The 27,575-nt window shown below is 41.3% G+C and overlaps 1 protein-coding gene across 2 annotated transcripts in view; it reads left to right on the top strand.

The window, feature by feature from the left end:
• LOC128692171 (N-acetylated-alpha-linked acidic dipeptidase 2) overlaps positions 1 to 27,575 on the top strand; it is a 273,078-nt gene that overhangs the window by 57,080 nt on the left and 188,423 nt on the right. The gene's annotated exons all lie outside the window — the stretch shown is intronic.

A 27,575-nucleotide genomic window follows, 5' to 3' on the forward strand; every position in this document is an offset into this window, starting at 1 on the left:
GCTCATGAGCTTTCTCGTCTTTCCCATATTGATACTGTTCCTGTAACTATTGAAAAACATCATTCCCTCAATTCTTGTAGTGGTACAGTCATTCTGCCCCATACCATAGTTCAACAAAATTTCCAGACATGTGGTACTGACATTCTTGAACAGCTGGAATTCAAAGATCTCCCAATCCTCAAGGTAGACACTTACGTTCTTCCTGCCTGCGGGTGGAGACGATACCCTAGCAATGTGGCTCGTTTAACTTTTGACAGCCGTGAACTCCCATTCTCAGTTTATGTAGCAGGACATCGGTTACAAGTTCGAAAGGTGATCCATACACCGCAACAGTGTAGAAATTGCTGGCAATTTGGCCATCCAGCGAAATATTGCAGATCTATCGCCGAATGCCCAGTCTGTGGTGCCGATGACCATTCTAATATGTCTTGCAATCGACCTCCCTCTTGCCTTAATTGTCATGAGGCTCACCCTTCGTACTCTCGCCGTTGTCAAGTCTACTTAAACGAGCGGGAAATCCGTTGCCTCAAAGAGGCAGAAGGTCTCCCTTATGCCATGGCAGTTTCTCATCTCTGCCTCCAAGGGAGACTACCTCATGTTTCTTATTCCCATGTTTCAAAACTTACCCCCACTTCTGGTATCCCATCTGCACCCACCTCTGTGGTTACCTCTCCCATAGTCACTCCTGTAGCTAATTCTTTTGCTGTCCTCGGCTCAGACGTCCCTACTTCAACGTCTGTCTGATCTTGCTTCTTCGTGTTCTCTCACAAGCCTCAGTAGCGACGAGATCTCGTATGACACCTCCTCCCAATTGTCCCTCTACTTCTCAAAAGTAAAAAAAAGGTCCGTTAACACCTACCCATCTTCCACCTCCTCATTTTCCCTTCCCTGTCTCTGTACCTGGTTCTCCCCCTCTCACTGGCTCTGTTACAAGTGTAGAGGTTCACCCTCCTCCTCATACAGTACCTTCCTCCCCTGTTCCCTCCCAAGTTTCTTCCTCTTCTGCCACCTCCCAGGTTTCTGCCTCTTCTGCTGTATAGCCCTTGTGGCTTAGCGCTTCTTTTTGATTATAATAATAATAATAATAATAATAATAATAATCTGCCTCTTCTGTCCCCTTCCACGCTTCTCCAGTTCCCTCCACCCTTTCGCCCCCCCCTACCTTGGTACAGTCCATTACAGTTCCAATCTTTACTCATCCTCCCCCTACCATTTCCAATATTGTCTCCCATACGATGTCTCTGAATTCTGAAACACTTGAAGCAATCTCTGAATATATTGCAGAGACCAAACCATCAATGGACACTGATCCACCCTCCACTCCTTCTCTCTCCTCTACTACATCTGCGCAACTCCTTTCTTCACAGCGCACTGTTCCTTCGCTGCTTGAACGTTTTCCACTGCCTCCGCATGTGGACTTTTCTAACCCCTCTAGTCCATAGGAACCCTTACCTGCGGATTTCAGGTATCTTTATCATTGCCAATCATGGCCTATTTACAGTGGAATATATGCGGCCTCGGGTAATCGGGGTGAGCTTCAGATGTTACTCTCCCAGTTTTCCCCTGTTGGTGTTTGCTTACAGGAACCAAAATTACACTCTGCTGTTATCTCTCCCATCTCAGGCTATAATTTATTGTATTCTTCAGATCCTTTTCCTGATGGGACCTTTAATGAAAGTGCCCTTCTACGCACTGATATTCCGTACCATCAGCTATTTATTCGTACTTCGCTGCATTACACAGCAGCCTGTATCCACTTGCATAGGTGGTATATGCTCTGTTCTTTATCTCTCTCTCCTTCTCAGGCATTATCTATTCCAGATATTGCCTTTCTTGTTTCGTCATTACCACCACCGATTCTGTTACTTTGGTGATTTTAATGCCCACCATTTCCTCTGGGGGGGGGGTCTCACTGTGATTCCCCTGGCATTCAGTTAGAGGCTTTTCTTGCCACCCACCCCCTCCATGTTTTAAATACAGGTACTCGCACCCATTTTGATCCTCTGACTCGCACACTCTCTTGCATCGATCTCTCAGTCTGCTCTTCCTCCGCCGCATTAGACTTCACTTGGTCTGTTCTTCCGGACTTACATGACAGCGATCATTTCCCAATCATTCTTACTTCCCCTTCATATTCACCACCTCTTCGCATCCCACGCTGGCAATTTGATCAGGCAAATTGGAACCTTTACTCACACCTAACTGTTTTTAGAGAGGTTCCTTCTTAGTCCTCCATCGATGAGCTTTTACACCTCTTCTCGTCCTCCGTTTTAACTGCAGCTTCTCATTCGATACCCCAAACTTCGCGCAGGCATTCTCTGAAATGTGTGCCTTGGTGGTCTCCTGCTTGTGCTTGTGCAGTACGTTTGAAATGCGCTGCATGGGGCAGGTACCGGTACAATAGAACCATAGAGAGACTTCTTGATTTTAAGCAGAAGCGTGCGATTGCTCGCAGTGTCATCCGTGACGCTAAACGCACTTGCTGGCGAGATTGTCTCCACCATCACCTCTGCTTCCTCTGAGTGCAGTCTGGAAAAAAATACGAAAACTGAGTGGTAAATATTCTGACCCGGCTCCTGTTCTGTGGGTTGCCGGTGTTGATATAGCAAACCCACTAGATGTTGCCAATGAAATTGGCAATCATCTGGTCCGTATTTCTCAGGGACTCCATCTATGCCCCTCATTTCTTTCCTCAAAGTCTGCCAGAGAGTTAGCACCCTTGGACTTTTCTTCTCTCAGAGAAGAATAGTATAATGTGCCTTTTACACTTCAAGAACTGGAGGCAACACACTCAGCTTGCCGATCATCGGCAGCTGGGCCCGACGACATTCATATTCGTATGCTACAACATTTACATCAGTCAGCCCTTGCAGTCCTATTATGCCTTTACAATCTTATTTGGTCACAAGGAGTTCTTCCACAGCTGTGGAAATCCACCATTGTTCTCCCTTTCCGCAAACCAGGCACTATGGGACATGAAACCTCCCACTATCGACCCATTGCTCTTACCAGTGCAGTTTGCAAAGTGATGGAACGCCTAGTAAATAGACGTTTAGTGTGGTATTTAGAGACACACAATAGTCTCTCCACTCGTCAATATGGCTTTCGTAAGGGACGTTCTACCATAGACCCCTTACTACACTTGGATACGTATGTTCGTAATGCCTTTGCGAATAACCACTCAGTTATTGCCATATTTTTTGACCTTGAGAAGGCATATGACACAACTTGGAGGTATAATATTTTAGCCCAAGCCCACTCCTTAGGCCTTCGAGGCAATCTACCATCCTTCCTTAAGAACTTTCTAACTGACAGGCATTTCCGTGTTCGGGTTAATAATGTGCTCTCCCTGGACTTTATCCAAGCTGAAGGTGTCCCCCAGGGATGTGTTCTGAGCACAACACTTTTTCTTCTTGCTCTTAATGATTTAGCCTCTAGTCTTCCATCAAATATTTGGTCATCACTCTATGTTGATGACTTCGCTATTGCCTGTGCAGGCGCTGACTGTCACCTTACTACAGTTTCTCTCCAGCATGCAGTCGACAGTGTTTCCCATTGGGCCACCACATGTGGGTTTAAATTTTCCAGCACTAAAACCCACCAAATTACTTTCGCTAGACTCTGTCAACTCCGATCATCCTTTGTACCTCTATGGCTCCCGTATCCCTGAACATGATACAGTAAAGTTTCTAGGCCTCCTCTTTGACCGTAGGTTATCCTGGAAACCTCACATTACCTCTCTGAAGGCAACTTGTCATAGCCGGCTGAACCTTCTTAAAACCCTTGCTCATCTTTCATGGGCAGCTGATCGTCAAACCCACCTTCGCCTACATTCCACCCTTATCTTATCGAAACTTGATTATGGTGACCAGATCTCTTCAGCGGCATCTCCTGCTACTCTCTAGCCTTAACCCCATTCATCACCAAGGATTACGTTTATGCCTTGGTGCTTTTCGCTCTTCCCCTGTCGAGAGCCTCTATGCAGAAGCGAACGTTCCATCCTTATCCGATCGCCGTGATGCCCATTGCCTTCGCTATGTACGCTCTCATGATCTCCGCAATCCTTCCATTTATAGAATGGTCACTGATATTAGTAGACATTCTTTATTTGTTCGCCGCCCCTGTTTACTCCGTCCCTTCTCTCTTCGCCTTCATTCGCTCGTCTTCTCTTCAATTACCACCTTTCTATGTACATGTAGCATCTCACTTTTCCCTACCCCCCTGGGAAGTTCCAGCTGTTTGAGTCTGTTCTTTCTCTCTCCTTTGCTCGAAAGCCCAACTGTCTACGGTCGCTTCCCGCTCTTTTTCTTTACCACTTTCACTCTCATTCTCATGCCATTGCTGTGTACACAGATGGCTCTAAGTCTTCTGACGGCGTAGGATTCGCAGCAGTGTTTCCGGACAGCGTCGTACAAGGGCATTTACTATCTTCGGCTAGTATTTTTACTGCTGAATTGTATGCCATCCTTACAGCACTTATCCGTATTGCATCTATGCCTGTGTCATCATTTGTGGTTGTCTCAGACTCCCTTAGTGCTTTGCAGGCTATACAGAAATTTGATACACCTCACCCCTTAGTCCTCCGTATCCAACTTTGGCTATGCAGCATCTTTACCAAGCATAAAGATATTGTTTTTTGTTGGGTCCCTGGTCATGTTGACGTACAGGGCAATGAACAGGCAGACACTGCTGCGCGGTCAGCAGTACATGACCTACCAGTTTCATGTAGAGGTATTCCATTTACGGACTATTTTGCTGCAATATCTTCCCAACTTCACACCCGTTGGCAACAACGTTGGTCTACTATGCTCGGCAACAAACTTCAATCTATTAAACCGAGTATAGGTTACTGGCCGTCTTATCACCAGTGTCGAGGTTGGGAGACTACTCTCTCCCATCTTCACATTGGACATACCCGTCTTACTCATGGATATCTCGTGGAGAGGCGCCCTGCTCCTCTGTGAGAATTGCCAAGTTCCAGTATCAGTCAGCCACATTCTGTTGGACTACCCACTTTATCAACGAGCACGCAGAATTTACCTCCATCGTCGTCTTCGCTCTGCTGCTCTCTCTCTACCTTCCCTTCTCGCTGATGGACCCACCTTTCATCCAGACTCTCTCATTGACTTTTTGACAACTGACTGACTTCACAAATTCTGATACCTTCAGCCCTTGCTACTTCAATCTCTTGCTACCCTCTATCCCCGTACTATCCCCTGCCCCGCTGTTTTCTGTAACCTACTGATCATCCCTCCTCCCTTCTGCCATCCAATACCCTCACTTCCTTCCCTACCCTGCAGTGCTTTATAGCCCTTGTGGCTTAGCGCTTCTTTTTGATTATAATAATAATAGTAATAATAATAGTAAGTTTAAGTAAGTACTTAACTCAGTGGTGACCTGTACTTAACTCTGTGAAGATGTCTCTTGTGTGCTCTCTGTGGACTGAACCAAGATGACCTCCATCAAGCAACTTTACCAGCAGCTTAAGGAGGAATTGAGGATAGCGAAGATAAGAGATACGGCATTTGACTGAGAAAAACAAGAGGATTTATAGTAGTCCTCCTGTTGTGAGTCCTCAGGTCAAGAAGGGAACCTGGACAGTGGCTGGACAGCATGGAACGAAGTTGATGGTTAAGAAGACGAATAGAAAGGTAGAAACAATGAAGAAGAAAGAGACTGCTGTGAAAACTGTTGTGGATAGAGGCATGGCTTACCAATAGAAAATAGTTACCATAAATGGAGTGAAATCTGAATGGGGATTAGTCACTAGTGGCGTTCCACAAGGATCAGTTTTAGGCCCTCTCTTGTTCATAATTTACATTAATGACCTTGATGAAGGGATTACGAGTGACATGAGTAAGTTTGCTGATACAAAGATAGGCCGTATAATTCACTCTGAGGAGGATAGCAATGAACTCCAGGAGGATTTGGACAAATTAATGTCCTGGTCTGAAAAATGGCAGATGAAGTTGTAGATCAATGTGGATAAGTGTAAGGTACTTGCCCTTGATAATGAAAATAACCCTCGAAGCTATAATCTAGGTGAAATAGAGCTTGATCAAACAGAATGTGAAAGACTTGGGAGTCATGGCGAGCAGAAATCTAAAGCCAAGACAGCAGTGCCTTAGTGTGTGCAACAAGGCCAACAGATTACTTGGATTTATCTCAAGAAGTGGTATAAACCTTGGTAATAAATACCGACAAGTTGGTTTAGAAAGACACGTAAGCAAACACTATAACACATTTATTAGAAAAAGTTTCGGTCCTGGGACCTTGATCACTTCTAACATACAGAGGTAGAAAGACATTATATATAGGCGGAGAGTGAGGTGTGACGCACGTGACCTGAGGAATGTCATAAGAACATAAGAATGGAGGAACACTGTAGAAGGCCTACTGGTCCATGCGAGACAGGTCCTTATCAAAAACAACCTCTGCCTATGATGAGGACGGGTAGACGATGAAATCACGTGACTCCTGTGTTGTTGGGTTGGTGCTGCTTAAGTATCATGTATGCCAATGTTTTTGAAATTTTGTAGTTTCCAGTGTTGCGTTCTATAGTGTCGGTGACGGCGATTAGTGAGGCTTCTAGGCACAGTCGGCGTCTGGCAAAACTCGTTCTCACCGAACCAGACCTCAGACGCCGACGGTGCCTAGAAGCCTCACTAATTGCAGTCACCGACACTATAGAACGCAACACTGGAAACTACAAAATTTCAAAAACATTGGCATACATGATACTTAAGTAGCACCAACCCAACAACACAGGAGTCACGTGATTTCATCGTCTACTAGCACGTTAAGAGACCATACAATAAGTGTCAGGGGCCCGAGACTGTTCAACTGCCTCCCAGCACACATAAGGGGGATTACCAACAGACCCCTGGCAGTCTTCAAGCTGGCACTGGACAAGCACCTAAAGTCAGTTCCTGATCAGCCGGGCTGTGGCTCGTACGTTGGTTTGCGTGCAGCCAGCAGCAACAGCCTGGTTGATCAGGCTCTGATCCACCAGGAGGCCTGGTCACAGACCGGGCCACGGGGGCGTTGACCCCCAGAACTCTCTCCAGGTAAACTCCAGGTAAACCCGTCCTTATCATAGGCAGAGGTTGTTTTTGATAAGGACCTGCCTCGCATGGGCCAGTAGGCCTTCTACAGTGTTCCTCCATTCTTATGTTCTTATGACATTCCTCAGGTCACGTGAGTCACACCTCACTCTCCGCCTATATATAATGTCTTTCTACCTCTGTATGTTAGAAGTGATCAAGGTCCCAGGACCGAAACGTTTTCTAATAAATATGTTAGTGTTTGCTTACGTGTCTTTCTAAGCCATCTCAAGAAGTATAAGTAACAGAAGTCCAAAAGTTATTTTACAGCTCTATACATCACTAGGGAGGCCTCATTTAGATTGTGCTGCTCAGTTTTGGTCCCCTTACTACAGGATGGATATAGACTCATCAGAGAACATCAGTCAGTACTTGTAACCAAGCCTAAGCCTGGCCACTACAACATCAGTCAGTACTTGTAACCAAGGCTGGAGGTGATGTCCTGGTAGTCAGTAAATGTGGGGCTGATAGTGCTGTCCTGGGAAACAGTAATGGTGAAGCTGGAGGTGCTGTCCTGGGAGACAGAAATGGTGAAGCTGGAGATACTGTCCTGGGAGACAGTAATGGTGAAGCTGGAGATATTGTCCAGGTAGTCGGGAATTATACGCAGGAAGGAAAACCAACAGATACAGATACTAATGCCGGAAAAAAAATCATCCCCCAGTACCAACAATACCACCAGTCCGATAACATTCTTCTTTGCAAATATACAGGGTCTAAAGCCAGCAACACACAACAAAATACCTTTCATCCGTGGACTGCTTGCAGAGGCAAAGGCAATGTTCGCGGCTTTCACTGAGACCCACATAAAGGATCACTTGGACAATGAAATATGGATCCCAGGTTACAACCTATACAGATGTGACAGAGTAAACAGGCAAAAGGGGGGGGGGGGTTGGCCTGTACATTGCAGAGTCACTTGTTTGCACAGAACTGCTTAATGCCTCAAATGACGTAGTGGAAGTTTTAGCAGTATTATTATTATTATTATAATCAAGGGGAAGCGCTAAACCCGGAGGATTATACACATGTGGAAGGCATTCAGGCTTAATTAACTGGAGCACAGATCCTCCCAAATCAAGAGCCCCTCACCAACATCGTAGTGGGAGTTTTAGCAGTAAAGGTCGAGAACCAAAACCTAGTCATTGTGGTAGTCTACAAGCCTCCGGATGCAACATCCCAGCAATTCCAGGAACAGATGTTAAAAATTGACCACTGTCTGGAAAATCTTCCAGCTCCTGCACCCAACATCTTGCTCCTGGGGGATTTCAACTTAAGGCACCTAAAATGGAGGAATATAGCAAATAATATTGTTGCAGTAATAACACCAGGAGGCAGCTCTGATGAAAACTCACACTTAGTTTTTTTTTTAGTTTAATATGTTTATTATGCACCCCATACCCATCCTGTGGGCGGTAGTCAAAAGATTACAGAGGTACATAATTGGTCCAGGGACTGGACTCCAAAGTTTTGATAGCTGAGCAAGTTACAATGGTAATGAACTAGATCTGGTCGTAATCATGACCAAGTTACAAAGGTAATGAACTCCAGGTAGAGCTGTCACACTCATGAATAATTGCAAAGGTAATTAATCAAACACATTAATCATGAGAATTTACAAAGGTAATGAGCTCCAGGTAGAGCTGGTCAAAATCATGACAGGTTTCAAAGGTAATGAATGATAAACACGTTATCACATGATTACAATCATAGACAAATTACAGAGTAATGAGCAGTTAACAAACATAGTAGGGAATTCATCCAATGCCCCAACAACAGATGTTGCTAGGTGCCTGTCTCTCCTCGGTAGACAGCCATTGCAAACAGCAGCAAGTTGCCCTGGGATCTGCTGCTTGCACCAGCACCATCGACCCTCCCCAAGAGGTCCAAGAAGCCAGTGACTCCGTTAGCAGCCCGATGCAGAGCTCCCCTAGGGACATGTCAGCGTCCTGGTGGACGCCAAGTTGATTGAAGATCCCAGGCCCTCGTGTGCACGGATGTTGAAGCTTGAGGAACTGAGTACACACTGCCTGTGGCACACCTGACAGCTGCCTCGCGGTCGAACTCCACGATGCTGTCCCTTTTACGAGCTTTTAAATCTCTGCACAAAATTCAATTTAAACCAGCAAATAATAGAGCCTACTAGACTGGAGAATACACTAGACCTCATATTCACTAACAATGATGATCTGATAAGAAATGTCACCATATCAAAAACAATATACTCAGATCACAACATAATTGAGGTTCAGACATGTATGCGAGGAGCCCCAGACCGACAAAATGAGACTAGTCACGAGGGAGCATTCACCAAATTCAACTTCAATAACAAAAACATAAAGTGGGACCAAGTAAACCAAGTCCTAACCGATATAAGCTGGGAAGATATACTAAGCAACACAGACCCAAACTTATGCCTAGAACAGATTAACTCGGTGGCACTCGATGTATGCACAAGGCTTATTCCTCTAAGAAAAAGGAGGAGTAGATGTAAAATAGAAAGAGACAGGCGCTCCCTTTACAGGTGACGGAAAAGAATAACAGAGTGGCTAAAAGAGGTCAATATATCTGAAATGCGCAGGGAGACACTGGTCAGAGAAATAGCAAGCATCGAACTTAAGCTAAAAGAAGCCTTTAGGAGTCAGGAATCGCGGGAAGAACTAAAAGCTATAAATGAAATCGAAAGAAACCCAAAGTATTTCTTCTCCTGTGCCAAATCAAAATCGAGAACAACGCCCAGTATTGGGCCCCTACTTAAACAAGATGGGTCCTACACAGATGACAGCAAGGAAATGAGTGAGCTACTCAAGTCCCAATATGACTCAGTTTTTAGCAAGCCGCTAACCAGACTGAGAGTCGAAGATCAAAATGAATTTTTTATGAGCCACAAAATTTGATTAACACAAGCCTATCCGATGTTATCCTGACGCCAAATGACTTCGAACAGGCGATAAATGACATGCCCATGCACTCTGCCCCAGGGCCAGACTCATGGAACTCTGTGTTCATCAAGAACTGCAAGAAGCCCCTATCACGAGCCTTTTCCATCCTATGGAGAGGGAGCATGGACACGGGGGTCGTCCCTCAGTTACTAAAAACAACAGACATAGCCCCACTCCACAAAGGGGGCAGTAAAGCAACAGCAAAGAACTACAGACCAATAGCACTAACATCCCATATCATAAAAATCTTTGAAAGGGTCCTAAGAAGCAAGATCACCACCCATCTAGCAACCCATCAGTTACACAACCCAGGGCAACATGGGTTTAGAACAGGTCGCTCCTGTCTGTCTCAACTACTGGATCACTACGACAAGGTCCTAAATGCACTAGAAGACAAAAAGAATGCAGATGTAATATATACAGACTTTGCAAAAGCCTTCGACAAGTGTGACCATGGCGTAATAGCGCACAAAATGCGCGCTAAAGGAATAACAGGAAAAGTCGGTCGATGGATCTATAATTTCCTCACTAACAGAACACAGAGAGTAGTCGTCAACAGAGTAAAGTCCGAGGCAGCTACGGTGAAAAGCTCTGTTCCACAAGGCACAGTACTAGCTCCCATCTTGTTCCTCATCCTCATATCCGACATAGACAAGGATGTCAGCCACAGCACCGTGTCTTCCTTTGCAGATGACACCCGAATCTGCATGACAGTGTCTTCCATTGCAGACACTGCAAGGCTCCAGGCGGACATCAACCAAATCTTTCAGTGGGCTGCAGAAAACAATATGAAGTTCAACGATGAGAAATTTCAATTACTCAGATATGGTAAACATGAGGAAATTAAATCTTCATCAGAGTACAAAACAAATTCTGGCCACAAAATAGAGCGAAACACCAACGTCAAAGACCTGGGAGTGATTATGTCGGAGGATCTCACCTTCAAGGACCATAACATTGTATCAATCGCATCTGCTAGAAAAATGACAGGATGGATAATGAGAACCTTCAAAACTAGGGAGGCCAAGCCCATGATGACACTCTTCAGGTCACTTGTTCTATCTAGGCTGGAATATTGCTGCACTCTAACAGCACCTTTCAAGGCAGGTGAAATTGCCGACCTAGAAAATGTACAGAGAACTTTCACGGCGCGCATAACGGAGATAAAACACCTCAATTACTGGGAGCGCTTGAGGTTTCTAAACCTGTATTCCCTGGAACGCAGGAGGGAGAGATACATGATTATATACACCTGGAAAATCCTAGAGGGACTAGTACCGAACTTGCACACGAAAATCACTCACTACGAAAGCAAAAGACTTGGCAGACGATGCACCATCCCCCCAATGAAAAGCAGGGGTGTCATTAGCACGTTAAGAGACCATACAATAAATGTCAGGGGCCCGAGACTGTTCAACTGCCTCCCAGCACACATAAGGGGGATTACCAACAGACCCCTGGCAGTCTTCAAGCTGGCACTGGACAAGCACCTAAAGTCAGTTCCTGATCAGCCGGGCTGTGGCTCGTACGTTGGTTTGCGTGCAGCCAGCAGCAACAGCCTGGTTGATCAGGCGCTGATCCACCAGGAGGCCTGGTCACAGACCGGGCCGCGGGGGCGTTGACCCCCGAAACTCTCTCCAGGTAAACTCCAGGTAAGCCTAAGCCTGGCCACTACAACATCAGTCAGTACTTGTAACCAAGCCTAAGTCTGGCCACTACAACATCAGTCAGTACTTGTAACCAAGCCTAAGCCTGGCCACTACAACATCAGTCAGTACTTGTAACCAAGCCTAAGCCTGGCCACTACAGCATCAGTCAGTACTTGTAACCAAACCCAAGTCTGGCCACTACAACATCAGTCAGTGTTCACGTTGCTCCATAAACATACTTATCTATGTTCATGTTATCACTGTGGGTTATAGATCTACTCAGGCTTCTAACCGCATTGGAAATATAAACACATATGCAGTATAATGTGATCCTTTATTGACTACGTTTCACCCACACAGTGGGCTTTTTCAAGTCACAAAACTGCATATGTGTTTATATTTCCATTGTGTCGGTATTTTATACCATTTATATCCTTCTAACCGCATTCCTATAACAATCATTTTCATTATTTACTTCTCTCCTAATATTATTCCTAATGCTAGACACAGATATACCAAAGTTATATTCTACATTCTCCTTCTGGGTACTCTTCTTGGCTAACATATCAAGGGGGGGGGGGTACAGTGAGACGCCCTCAGCCCCACCCCAGAAAATAATGAAGGTCTGAATTATCAGATAAAGAGAATGTCATGAAGTTGGTTATCAAGAATTATGTGCTGATTCCAATATAGCAGATAACACTGAAGGTAACACAGTACAGCAGATAACACAGAAGGTAACACAATATAGCAGATAACACAGAAGGTAGCACAATATAGCAGATAACACAGAAGGTAACACAATATAGCAGATAACACAGAAGGTAACACAATATAGCAGATAACACTGAAGGTAACACAATATAGCAGATAACACTGAAGGTAACATAATATAGCAGATAACACTGAAGGTAACACAATATAGCAGATAACACAGCTGTATTGTGCATCGTTGTGCTGTGTGCTCTTCTCCAATACAATGTAATACAATTACAATTAATTCTGAATTCTTCTAATTAATTTTCTTGGTTAGCTCAGTCGGTAGAGTGTCGGACTGTAAATGTGAGGACGGCGGTTCGATCCCAGCCTGAACCTTTGTTTATTAATGGACAGTTGTTAATTAAACTTAATTTGAGTTAATATACATAAGCAAGTATGAGAGTGAGTCATGATGACTTGGTCATCATTGTTTGTGTATAAGATCATCCCTGGATCCCTGGAGATCACAGTAAAGTGAAGCAATAAAATACTCCATAAGACAACATTCACTTGCAAGATCATCTTGCAACACCAGTTGCTTAAAAACTGAACAAAATATTTAAGGTACAATCCCCAGCAGCTACCATGGTATTAAAATCCTTGGTGAATGAATGGAGCATGAATGTTGACACGATTCACTCTTTAATTGTATTTAAGGCACCTTTTACATTTCACTTCCTCTGACATCTCGTACTCCAATTAGTTATTTTAGTGTGTAAGCCAGGTACCTGGCTTACACACAACTACAGACCAGGCTATGAGTTGAAGGTGAATGGGTATAATGTGTATGTGGAACATGGGATAAGGTTGAAAGGAGGAGTTGCCATCCTGGTACTTTAATTGTGAATTTTATTTTGTCAATTTAAATCTAGTTATACTCTTGATCTTGTCAACAACCTATACCAGACTAGTGCAATTGCAAGTACCATTTCAAATTGTATTTTTATATTATAAGTTTATATTATAATTCCTACTCTAAGATTGTTTTCATATCTTAGTGACTATATTGTGTGTGCAATTAGTGCATATTTCAATTATATTACTGTTCAAGGCCCTTAACTATCTCTTGCTAACTAGTACCAACTACCTCGTATATCTTCTTTCGCTACCTTAACTTGTATATTTTTTCTTGTCAATTTAAATCAAGTTATACTCTCTTGTAAACAACTTATATAACACCTTAGTGCAATTACAATTGAGAGTCTTGTGCCTTTTTTATATTATTAGATCAAACCCAGTTGTACTACTGTCAATACCAAATTCTTTATATTAAACCATATTGCAATTACTAGTGAGAGACTGGTGCTATTTTTAATTTGTATTTTAATATTATTAGATTAAGTCTAGTTGTACTATAGCTCATTCTAGCTCAAAACATAGACTCCACAAAAGTCATTATATTAGACCTTAGTGCAATTACAAGTGAGAGTCTTGTTCTACTTTAAATTTGTATTTTTATATTACTAGTTTATACCTAGTTGTACTTTAGTTCATTCCAGCACAACACATAGACAATATCAACTTCATTATGTGTAGTAGTGACTATACTCTATATGACCAAAATACTCTAGCTATATACTTATCCAAGCTTCCCACCACTACAGATATCAGTACTAGAACTCAACACATAACTCAGGATATAAATAACCAAAATTTAAACCTAGAAGATGATTGATCACGTTGACCCTGATCTAAACCTCCATAATCTGACACACAATCAAAACCTATTGGAAAGTAACTGCCTTTATTACACAGCATCACAAGCCAGCACTATCCTAAGCAATGCTAAAAGTCTATCAGTACTTAACTACAACATCAGATCCTTAAGCAAACACTATGATGACCTCCTGGCACTCCTTGAATCACTAAAGACACCCTTCTCCTGCATTATTCTTACTGAGACCTGGCTTAAGCAGGACACAATAGATATCTACCCTCTACCAGGATACACAGCAATTCACAACTGCAGACCAAACCAAGTTGGGGGTGGTATTGCAATCTATTACTCTAACCAACTATCTTGTATTAGCACCACTTGCTTTAGTGATGAATATGGGGAATACATTTTTGCTAATTTTACTGTAAAAAACCTTAAGACACCTATAACAATCGGTGCCATTTACCGGATACCTCACACAAACATCCCAAATTTCAGTGAGAATTTAAAGTCGCTAATAGCAAACAGACAAATGAATAAGCACCACCTTCTCTTAGCTGGAGACTTCAACATCAACCTTGGCTTACTAGATGATCAGCCTGTAACTGATTTCATCAACAATATGAACAACACACTTCTCATACCAACAAAAACTAAACCAACCAGGGTCACAGAGACAAGTGCAACCATAATAGACCACATATGGACCAATATACTAGCCCCCCTTAAATCAGGGATAATCACAGATAGCACTACAGACCACTACCCTACCTTCCTCCTGACAAACATTAATAAACCACCACTTGAATACAACAGTCTCATTTAGACTCCATGACGAGACCTCAATAAGGAAGTTCACAACTGACCTCGAGATTGTTGACTGGCCTACAGAATTCTCCAAGGCCAATGGTATTGATGACTGGACAGACATTTTTCTTAACAAATTACTTAGACTATACAACAAACATTGTCCTATAAAAACGAAACAGATCACAAACAAACGGCTTGGTTGCCCATGGCTAACCAGCACCATTCTGAAATCCATTGACAAGAAACACCAATATGAAAAGCAATATAGACAGGGCTTAATACACAAATATATTCTTAAACACTATTCATCAGCTCTCACCAAAGTAATAAAGAAAGCCAAACAACTATACTACTCCAGTAGATTCACAGACACTAGAGATATAAAAAAGACCTGGAAAACACACTCTCAGATTCTAGGGACCCACAAACTGAATAAAACCAAGAATATTGTCCTAACTAAACCTAATGAAACACCACTACATCCCACTGACACAGCTAACAAGATAAACGACTTCCTCTCAACCATAGGATCTAATCTCGCCAATAAAATCCCACATACTAATGCCCATGCCGGGGACTACCTAGATGGGAATTTCCCAAATTCCTTCTATCTTGCACCAACTGAGCCCTCGGAAGTCACCGAGATTATAAAGTCACTTAAAAACAACTCAGGGAATCTGTCTAATGTCCCACCATTACTGTACAAGCAAGCGGCCCATATCCTTTCGCATGCCATTTCATTACTTTTTAACAAGTCACTAGAAACTAGCACCTTCCCGAAACTACTCAAGATGGCAAGGGTTACACCAATACACAAAGGTGGTGACCCTACAGACTTAAACAACTATAGGCCAATATCAAACTTACCATTGCTATCCAAAATCTTTGAGAAACTCGTGCACAGGAGACTATATTCATTTATAACAGCACAAAACATACTCAACCCCTGCCAATTTGGATTTAGGAAAAATAAAAGCACTAATGATGCAATCATAAAAATGCTAGATCTGCTTTACACAGCATTGGAAAATAAGGAATATCCACTAGGAATTTTTATTGACCTAAGAAAAGCTTTTGACACAGTAGACCACGACATCCTACTCCACAAACTTGACCATTACGGTATAAGAGGCCATGTGCTTGCTTATTTTAAATCTTACCTTACTAATAGATATCAGTATGTTACCATTAAAGACACAGCATCAACAACACGGCCACTTGATACTGGAGTTCCACAGGGAAGTGTCCTTGGTCCCCTGCTCTTCCTCATATACATCAATGATCTTCCAAACGTATCCCAACACCTTAAACCCATTCTCTTTGCTGACGACACGACTTATGTCATCTCTCACCCTAATCTTACCACCCTCAACACCACTGTTAACGAGGAGCTGATCAAAATATCGACTTGGATGACAGCCAATAAACTTACGCTTAACACTGACAAAACCTACTATATTATGTTTGGTAGCAGAGCAGGAGATGCACAAATTAACATTAAGATCGACAACACTCTAATTACCAGACATAACGAGGGCAAATTCCTAGGCCTATACCTTGACAACAACCTGAATTTCAGCACCCATATCCAACACATAACCAAAAAAGTATCCAAAACAGTTGGGATCCTCTCCAAGATACGATACTACGTGCTGCAAAATGCCCTTGTCACACTATACCACTCACTTATTTATCCATACCTCACCTATGCTATTTGTGCTTGGGGATCAACTGCAGCAACACACCTAAAGCCAATAATAACCCAACAAAAAGCTGCAGTAAGAATAATCACTAAATCCCATCCCTGGCAACACACCCCCCCACTCTTCATAGATCTAAACTTACTCCCTGTTCAGTACATCCACACTTACTACTGTGCAATCTACATCCACAGGACCTTAAACTCCAATATCAACCTTGACCTAAAACGCTTTCTTGATAGTTGTGACAGAACCCACAGGCATAACACCAGACACAAACATCTCTACGACATTCCCCATGTCCGGCTAAACCTTTACAAAAATTCAATGTATGTCAAAGGCCCCAAAATCTGGAACACCCTACCTGAGAACTCTAGAATTGCAGACACATTCATCACCTTCAAAACTACCATTAGAAAACATCTTATCTCCCTGATAAACCCCATCAACTAACTACACGAATACCACCTGGTGGTTCACACTTACACTCACTCACCCATTTGACCATAAACAGAAATATTAATCTCAATCTTAAAATAATGAATCCTATGATACTCCAATACTGAAACTATGTACTGTGCCAAAACAAAAACATTCACATTGCTAAACTCACAAACTAGTATTTAGTCACTTAGCCATAATACCAACTTACCTCATAATTTGTAATATTTTAAAATAATTAAACTAAGTCTGCCCGAAGTGCCTAGCCACGCCAGGCGTTCTAGTGGTACACTCTGTAATCATTATTTAACTACATGTAAACCACACAACAACCAAATTCTGTAAATTCAACATTGTAATCTTTATAGAGAATAAACTTTGAATTGAATTGGTAAGGGAAACTAGCCCATTCGTAGTGAGGCATTGTGAGGGTGGGGAGGGGGGGGTTATTCATGTAAATGGGTGATGGGGTAGGGTACAGATGAGTTTGGTGTGTGTGTATGGTCCGGCAGAGGGAGATGTGCGTATTAAGAATAAATTTGTGAAGGATGTCCTAGTATATTTGCATGCTTTGCCGGGTGTAGCTGTAATTGGTGGTGATTGGAATTGTGTGACAAGGCGTAAGGATGTGGAACCTAGAGGGGCAGGGTATTGTTCTGGGATTTTGGGGGAATTATTAAATGGGGTGGGGTTAATGGACGTTGGGGGGGGGGTTGTAGAACATACTTTTGTTAGACGTGGATATGCGGCTAGGCTGGATCGCTTGTACATGCCCGAACAGTAATACTGAACAGAGTGCGTGTGGTGGACGCGGTTTTTTCGGATCACAGAGGAGTAATGGTGGACCTAGAATGGGAGGGATTGCCTAGAAGGGGTCAAGGTTATTGGAAGTTAAATGTGAAGCTTTTGCAGGGTGAGGAATGTCGTCAGTCTTTTGTGCAATTGTGGGAATGGTTGGTGGATGAGGCGCCGGGGGATGATGAACGGGTAAGTTTGTGGGATTCAGTGGCTAAAACTCGTAGGTTACGGCGGGCTGGCTTCCCGATAAGGATAGTGTGAAAGGATTTAGTGTGGAAGAGAATGAATATAGTACTGAGACATAAGTGCCTTTGACTGTGTGATGAGCGGGCTGTGTTGTGACGATACAAGTTCTTCAATTTAATTATTAATTATGTAATTGACAAAGGACGACAGATGTCGTAGTGTGAAGGAATATTATATATCTGAAACAAAATTATTGGTATGTGTGTAATGACATGACAATGTGGGTGCACTGTGTGAAAGCGAAATCTATATATAAACATGAGGTATTGAGTGTGGAAGAAGGCATCAGTATTTATCGAAGTGTGAAGGTCATGCACTGTTATGTATTATGTAAAAAGACTTACATCTTAGTAGTGGTTTTAATGAAATGGTTGAAAAACTTTTAGAAAAGCTTGACTCATCTTGTGTGTGGTTTTTTTTTTTTTTTTTTTTTACATATTGTTATTTCATGGGAGCTCTACAGAGCCCGTAGGGTTAGGTTACCTTTGAGTTGACATATATTGTATGGTATATAGTAAGTAAGTAAGTAAATTTATTCATTTATACACAATACAGTTACATAGAATTATCATACATAGCAGCATATGTGTAGAGAACCTAGGATAACCCAAAAAAGTCAGACAGAGTGACTTATTTCCATTGGGGTCCTTTTACCTTATTATAATATAAAGGTTATAATATTTTCTTATTATTCTATAATGAAGATAACATCTTATTATCATACTAAAAAGACTATCTACTACCCGAGGGTCATTAAGACTATCTACAATACGAGGGTCATTAAGACTATCTACTACCCGAGGGTCATTACGACTATCTACAATACGAGGGTCATTACTAGGGATAAGGTAAAATTTACACGTATTTTAGCTAAAAAATAGAAAATCATTCCCCTCCATTTCTGTTGCTTCATTCATCAGACACTTTTTGGCAGTCTTCTTGAACTGGTTCAAGCTATGACTGGCCTTGACATTTGTGGGTAGTCTGTTCCATTCCTTTATTGCTGTACAATAAAAGGTGTTTGAAGCCTGGCCACTGACTGTGGGTACTACAAAGTTGTGCTCTCTCCCCCTAGTACTATGATTGCTTTGGTTCCCAACCTTGACAAAATTGACAGCAAGATATTCTGGACACTGTTCGTGAGCAATTTGATAAACATGATTTAGCTTCAGTTGTTTTACTCTGTCTTCAACATTCAGCATATCCAACTGCTGTAATTCATCCTGGCCTACATGTTCTCTTGGTCCCAGCCCCAGGATGAATCTTACGATTTTGTTCTGGGTGATTTGCAGTCTATCTTTCAGTTTTTTTGTCAAGGCAGAGTACCAAGAAGAGCAAGCGTAATCCATATGGCATTGTATAAGGGCTAGACATAGGGTCCTGCGAGCCTCAGTAGGTAGACACTGTGCTTGTCTATACAGGAATTTCAGCCTGGCATTCGCTTTCTTTACTACACTGTTCCCTATCAATTCTCCTGACATGCATGGGTCAAAGGGGATTCCCAGATATTTAACTGATGAAACCAAAGTGATGGACTCCCCATTACACTGAACATTAAAATTATTTACCCTTCTCAGTTTATGTTTCGTTCCAAAGAGAATGGCTTCAGTTTTCCCTAGGTGTAATGATAGTTTGTTGTCTACTAACCATTTGCTGCAGGACTCCAGTTCCAATGTTAAAACATTAGCAATATCTTGTGGGTCTTTACCTGTCACTAACAGAGCACTGTCATCTGCATACAGTAGGAGTTTGCACTTGACACTGATAGGCATATCATTGACATAACATAAGAATAGTAAGGGACCCAGACTACTACCTTGGGGAACTCCACATGTTATCGGCAGGGGTTCTGATTCCGTTTTGTTGATTTTGACTATTTGTCTCCTGTTGCTAAGGTAGGACTTAAACCAGTCTACAGAACCTATACCGATAGCTTGGAGTTTATTACATAATATATTGTGGTTGACAGTATCGAAGGCCTTTTGCAGGTCTAAGGTTACCATACCTATGAGGTTCCCTTTTGACATTTCAGTTCTCAGGTAATCCATCAGATTAATAAGGGAGGTATCGGTTGAGTATGATCTTCTAAAGCCCGATTGATAGCTATGGAGAATGCTGTTGTCATTAAGGTACTTAACTACTTGAAAATACACCGCCATCTCCAGAATTTTAGATATTATACTGAGTATACTAACAGGTCTATAGTTGCTTACATCAGACCTATTATTTTTCTTGAAGATAGGAGTAACTCTGGCCTCCTTGAACCCCTCCGGTACGGTATTAGTGGTGATTGATAGATTTATTATGTGAGCAATAGGGATTGACAGTTCAAAAGCACCATCTTTTAGGAACTTAGACGGGATGTTATCAGGGCCTGTGCTCTTAGTTGGGTTTAACCTGCTTAGTTCTTTTTGAATGAAGTCATGAGATACACTTACTAGTTGACAACTGTTTGGGGTTACCCCTTTATTGGTATAGTATGTTTGAAACTTATCAGAGTCTGTGTTAAAGGTATTTGATGCAGCTGGTAGTTTACTTACTAGTGTTGATGCAACAGATGTGTAGTAGGAATTAAAGCAATTTGCCACCTTAGATGTTTCGTGGCATACCTCATTATCGATAGTGAGTACTATGTTAGACCTATCTACTGGCTTATGGCTATACCCCAACTGTTTTAGTTGTTGCCAGAGCTTTCTGGGGTTATGCTTATATTCTTCAATTTTTGAGCAATAGTGCTTTGCCTTTGCTCCTTTTATAAGCCTCTGTACTCTGTTCCTCACCCTTTGGAATTCATTTAGTGCTGCAATATCCTGTCTGTTTGCTTTAAATCTATTTAGCTGGTCTCTGAATTTCATATTATCTAATATCTCAGTAGTCATCCAGGGTTCAGTTCTTCGTTTAATCCTAACCTCTTTAACTGGTGCAATATTATTAAGAATGGTAGTGAACATTGTTTTGAATTTTTCCCAGGCATCGTTTACGTCCGTGCAACTTGTTATCTCTGTCCAGTCACAATTGTGTAGCCTATTTACCAGTGTTTCTTTACTGTAGTTTCTAGTTGACCTCATTTTTATTGTCCTGTGTAGGCCTATCCTATCCCTAGTGATTTTCCTGGTGCAGTAAATGATGAAATGATCACTAAGACCTGTGGTAATGACGCCTGACTAATGTTCTCAGCGCGGTTGCAAAGTATGTGGTCAATTAGGGTGGCTGAGAACTGTGTGATCCGGGTTGGTTTATTAATTAGTTGGGTGTAGCTATTTAATCCTAGAATTTGCTTATACCTTTTGCATAGCCCGTTATTTTGTTGCTGAAAACAGATATTGAAGTCGCCCAGTATTATTGTTTCGCAATTGCTTTCAACTCCGGACAAGACTCTGGAAAAGTCTTCTAAGAACTGGTCCTGGGTAGGAGGGCGGTAACTAGTTCCTACTAAGATGGGTTTTGTCTTGGGAAGCAGCACTTCAAACCATAGAATCTCCAGTTTATTGTTATTTAAATCAGGTCTTGGGTTGTAAGCTAAGTCATTTCTAATGTAGGCACATACTCCACCGCCCTTTCTGTTCCTATCTAATCGTTTTATATTGTAACCTTCTATTTTGACCTCGTCGTCAGTCACCGTATCATCCAACCAAGATTCAGAGATGGTTATAACTGCCGCCCTATGATGGATGACATAGGATTAGGTTTTTGTTTGTTTTACTGGTCGTGTTGTAAAGTGTATGCTTCATATGTATATATATATACCTTCCTCTAGAAGGTGATATGTTTGGGAGTCTAGTAGATACACGTTGTACATGAATCATGTAGAATTGATTTTTGTATTATCTCAATATATTGAGTTATACTGAATGTATCATGTTGTTCAGTATGGAATAATGCAAGCATTTCATACAATATAAATGGGGCAAGCTCTTCCGCACAACCAATTACAGTTGGTGTCCCACAGGGAAGTGTCCTTGGCCCTCTTCTCTTTCTCCTATACATAAATGACCTACCAAATGCTTCGCAATTACTCAAACCCACACTATTTGCAGATGACACTACATACGTCTTCTCTCACCCAAGCCCAGTCACGCTAGCCAATACTGTAAATACCGAATTACAGAAAATATCTACCTGGATGAGGACTAACAAACTTACACTAAACATTGACAAAACCTACTTCATTCAGTTTGGTAACAGAGCTACAGATGTCCCTCTTAACATAATGATAAACGGATCACCTATCACAAAGCTAACAGAGGGAAAATTCTTAGGAATCCACCTTGATAATACTCAAATTTCATACACATATGCAACAAATTTCTAAGAATTTCCAAAACTGTAGGCATACTATCGAAGATACGGTACTATGCTCCACAGTCATCCCTCCTGGCCCTATATCACTCTTATTTACCCCTATCTCACCTATGGAATTTGTGCATGGGGATCAACAACAATTAACCATCTCAGACCACTAATTACCCAACAAAAGGCTGCAGTTAGAATGATGATAAATTCTCACTACAGGCAGCACACTCCACCAATATTCAAAACACTCAACCTACTCACCATACAAAACATCCATACTTATTATTGCACCTATTACATACATAGAACACTTAACTCTGATATTAACCCTCCCCTCAAACATCTTGCCAACCTCAACAGCACACATGACCATAACACAAGGCACAGATCACTCTTTGATGTTCCTCGTGTCCATCTCACGCTATGCAAAAACTCAATGCACATAAAAGGCCCTAAAATCTGGAATTCATTACCTGTGAATATAAAAGAAACACTACCTGTTTATAAATTCAAGTCTTTTCTCAAAGATCACTTACCCAAAACCAAATAAATACTGAATAACAGAACCTTATAAATTGTATATCTTAAATGTTTCTCACAATTATATCACATAAATGTTAAACCTAAAACCCAATCTAACTTTATTATTTTTTAAATACACTACCTAACAGAATACTCTATTCTACTGAATGTACAGCAATGCATGCAACCATATGACCTGTCTTTGTAATACTCATTTGTGCTTTATTGTTATCTGTTTACAATAATGTTTTATCACTGATTTCATCATTGCTTAGTTAATCTTAAGTTAATTTTAAGCCAGCCCGTAATGTTATGCATATAAGTGGCTTTGGCATGCTGCTCTTACCTGTATTTTTTTGTACCTCTGTATGTATGCTCAAATTACTAAATAAATAAATAGTTAAATATAAAGATTGTTAAGTGTCAGGTGGCTTGACGAGAATAAGGGGAGGGGGGTAGTGTTTTCAGAATGTAAGGTGTACATTCCGTGGCAGGATGTACAATGTAAGGTGTACATTCCGTGGCAGGATGTACAATGTAAGGTGTACATTCCGTGGCAGGATGTACAATGTAAGGTGTACATTCCGTGGCAGGATGTACAATGTAAGGTGTACATTCCGTGGCAGGATGTACAATGTAAGGTGTACATTCCGTGGCAGGATGTACAATGTAAGGTGTACATTCCGTGGTAGGATGTACAATGTAAGGTGTACATTCCGTGGCAGGATGTACAATGTAAGGTGTACATTCCGTGGCAGGATGTACAATGTAAGGTGTACATTCCGTGGCAGGATGTACAATGTAAGGTGTACATTTCGTGGCAGGATGTACAATGTAAGGTGTACATTCCGTGGCAGGATGTACAATGTAAGGTGTACATTCCGTGGCAGGATGTACAATGTAAGGTGTACATTCCGTGGCAGGATGTACAATGTAAGGTGTACATTCCGTGGCAGGATGTACAATGTAAGGTGTACATTCCGTGGCAGGATGTACACTCAGGAATTACATGTACCTGCCAATGGATCTTCAGGTTATATTTAGTATTCCAGACATAATGTTATTTACTCCAAGTATTGGAATGGCCAAGGTTTACTGTACACATTTGTCTTTTTCACATGTAACATATTAATTGAAAAGTACATGTACTATACCGAATTTTGCAATATATACTGTAAGACTTGTTGTAATTGAGGTGTGTATTGATTCCCTTATTTTTTTTAACCACTGTTTTCACTATGTAATTCGTCGTTTACTTTTATGTACTACGTATGTCTTTTAAATAAAATATAAAAAAAAAATTCTGTTGTTTTTTGAGTTATCTTGTTGAAGCTTGGTCACATTATTGAAGCTTGGTCACATTATTGAAGCTTGGTCACATTATTGAAGCTTGGTCACGTTATTGAAGCTTGGTCACGTTATTGAAGCTTGGTCACGTTATTGAAGCTTGGTCACATTATTGAAGCTTGGTCACGTTATTGAAGCTTGGTCACGTTATTGAAGCTTGGTCACGTTATTGAAGCTTGGTCACGTTATTGAAGCTTGGTCACGTTATTGAAGCTTGGTCACGTTATTGAAGCTTGGTCACGTTATTGAAGCTTGGTCACATTATTGAAGCTTGGTCACATTACTGAAACTTGGTCACATTATTGAAACTTGGTCACATTACAATGGAAAGTTGCTTCTTTACGTACAAAAAAAAAAAATGAAAGAAATCGAAGGAAAAATAAAGAAGTTGAGATGGTAAGATTTTGTTACGTCTGAAGCACCAGCGTTAAGCACCAGCGTTACACACCAGCGTTACACACCAGCGTTACACACCAGCGTTACACACCAGCGTTACACACCAGCGTTACACACCAGCGTTACACACCAGCGTTACACACCAGCGTTAAACACCAACGTTAAACAGCGTTAAACACCAGCGTTCAGCAGTACTGAGTGTTATTCCGATGCAAGAAAATTCCTGGTCATGGAACTTCTCAGAGTAATTTTAGCTTCATCGTGTTTGTTGTAGCATTATGATCCTGTGCAAGATGTTAAACTAAGATGTTAAACTAAGCAGACTGAGGCTGTGTAAGATGTTAAACTAAGCAGACTGAGGATGTGTAAGATGTTAAACTAAGCAGACTGAGGATGTGTAAGATGTTAAACTAAGCAGACTGAGTCTGTGTAAGATGTTAAACTAAGATGTTAAACTAAGCAGACTGAGTCTGTGTAAGATGTTAAACTAAGCAGACTGAGGATGTGTAAGATGTTAAACTAAGCCGACTGAGGATGTGTAAGATGTTAAACTAAGCCGACTGAGGATGTGTAAGATGTTAAACTAAGCAGACTGAGGATGTGTAAGATGTTAAACTAAGCAGACTGAGGATATGTAAGATGTTAAACTAAGCAGACTGACTGAGGATGTGTAAGATGTTAAACTAAGCAGACTGAGCAGACTGTGTAAGATGTTAAACTAAGCTGAGGATGTGTAAGATGTTAAACTAAGCAGACTGAGGCTGTGTAAGATGTTAAACTAAGCAGAGAGGCTGTGAGATATTAAACTAAGCAGACTGAGGATGTGTAAGATGTTAAACTAAGCAGACTGAGGATGTGTAAGATGTTAAACTAAGCCAGACTGAGGATGTGTAAGATGTTAAACTAAGCTGAGGCTGTGTAAGATGACTGAGGATGTGTAAGATGTTAAACTAAGCAGACTGAGGATGTGTAAGATGTTAAACTAAGCAGACTGAGGATGTGTAAGATGTTAAACTAAGCAGACTGAGGACTGAGGATGTGTAAGATTTTAAACTAAGCAGACTGAGGATGTGTAAGATGTTAAACTAAGCAGACTGAGGATGTGTAAGATGTTAAACTAAGCAGACTGAGGCTGTGTAAGATGTTAAACTAAGCAGACTGAGGCTGTGTAAGATGTTAAACTAAGCAGACTGAGGCTGTGTAAGATATTAAACTAAGCAGACTGAGGATGTGTAAGATGTTAAACTAAGCAGACTGAGGATGTGTAAGATGTTAAACTAAGCAGACTGAGGATGTGTAAGATGTTAAACTAAGCCGACTGAGGATGTGTAAGATGTTAAACTAAGCCGACTGAGGATGTGTAAGATGTTAAACTAAGCAGACTGAGGATGTGTAAGATGTTAAACTAAGCAGACTGAGGATGTGTAAGATGTTAAACTAAGCAGACTGAGGATGTGTAAGATGTTAAACTAAGCAGACTGAGGATGTGTAAGATGTTAAACTAAGCCGACTGAGGATGTGTAAGATGTTAAACTAAGCAGACTGAGGATGTGTAAGATGTTAAACTAAGCAGACTGAGGATGTGTAAGATGTTAAACTAAGCCGACTGAGGATGTGTAAGATGTTAAACTAAGCTGACTGAGCCTGTGTAAGATGTTAAACTAAGCAGACTGAGGATGTGTAAGATGTTAAACTAAGCCGACTGAGGATGTGTAAGATGTTAAACTAAGCCGACCGAGGATGTGTAAGATGATAAACTAAGCTGACTGAGCCTGTGTAAGATGTTAAACTAAGCCGACTGAGGATGTGTAAGATGTTAAACTAAGCAGACTGAGGATGTGTAAGATGTTAAACTAAGCCGACTGAGGATGTGTAAGATGTTAAACTAAGCCGACTGAGGATGTGTAAGATGTTAAACTAAGCCGACTGAGGATGTGTAAGATGTTAAACTAAGCCGACTGAGGATGTGTAAGATGTTAAACTAAGCAGACTGAGGATGTGTAAGATGTTAAACTAAGCAGACTGAGGATGTGTAAGATGTTAAACTAAGCAGACTGAGGCTGTGTAAGATGTTAAACTAAGCCGACTGAGGATGTGTAAGATGTTAAACTAAGCCGACTGAGGATGTGTAAGATGTTAAACTAAGCCGACTGAGGATGTGTAAGATGTTAAACTAAGCCGACTGAGGATGTGTAAGATGTTAAACTAAGCCGACTGAGAATGTGTAAGATGTTAAACTAAGCCGACTGAGGATGTGTAAGATGTTAAACTAAGCAGACTGAGGATATGTAAGATGTTAAACTAAGCAGACTGAGGATGTGTAAGATGTTAAACTAAGCAGACTGAGGATGTGTAAGATGTTAAACTAAGCAGACTGAGGATGTGTAAGATGTTAAACTAAGCAGACTGAGGATGGAACCTCCATCACTTTTTTCACTAAAAATGACGTCTGCTATTTTAACATCTCCACTATAATATTTTAACATCTCCACTATAATATTTTAACATCTCCACTATAATATTCTTACCTTCTCTCTCCATCACTCTAATTTAAACACATTTCCATATATAGTTTTTTAACAGACTGGCCATCTATCATCCATGATAGATTACTTCCATCTATCATCCATGATAGATTACTTCCATCTATCATCCATGATAGATTACTTCCATCTATCATCCATGATAGATTACTTCCATCTATCATCCATGATAGATTACTTCCATCTATCATCCATGATAGATTACTTCCATCTATCATCCATGATAGATTACTTCCATCTATCATCCATGATAGATTACTTCCATCTATCATCCATGATAGATTGCTTCCATCAATCATCCATGATAGATTACTTCCATCTATCATCCATGATAGATTACTTCCATCTATCATCCATGATAGATTACTT

Source organism: Cherax quadricarinatus, chromosome 29, assembly GCF_038502225.1.
Source record: "Cherax quadricarinatus isolate ZL_2023a chromosome 29, ASM3850222v1, whole genome shotgun sequence".
NCBI classification, from domain to species: Eukaryota; Metazoa; Arthropoda; class Malacostraca; order Decapoda; family Parastacidae; genus Cherax; species Cherax quadricarinatus.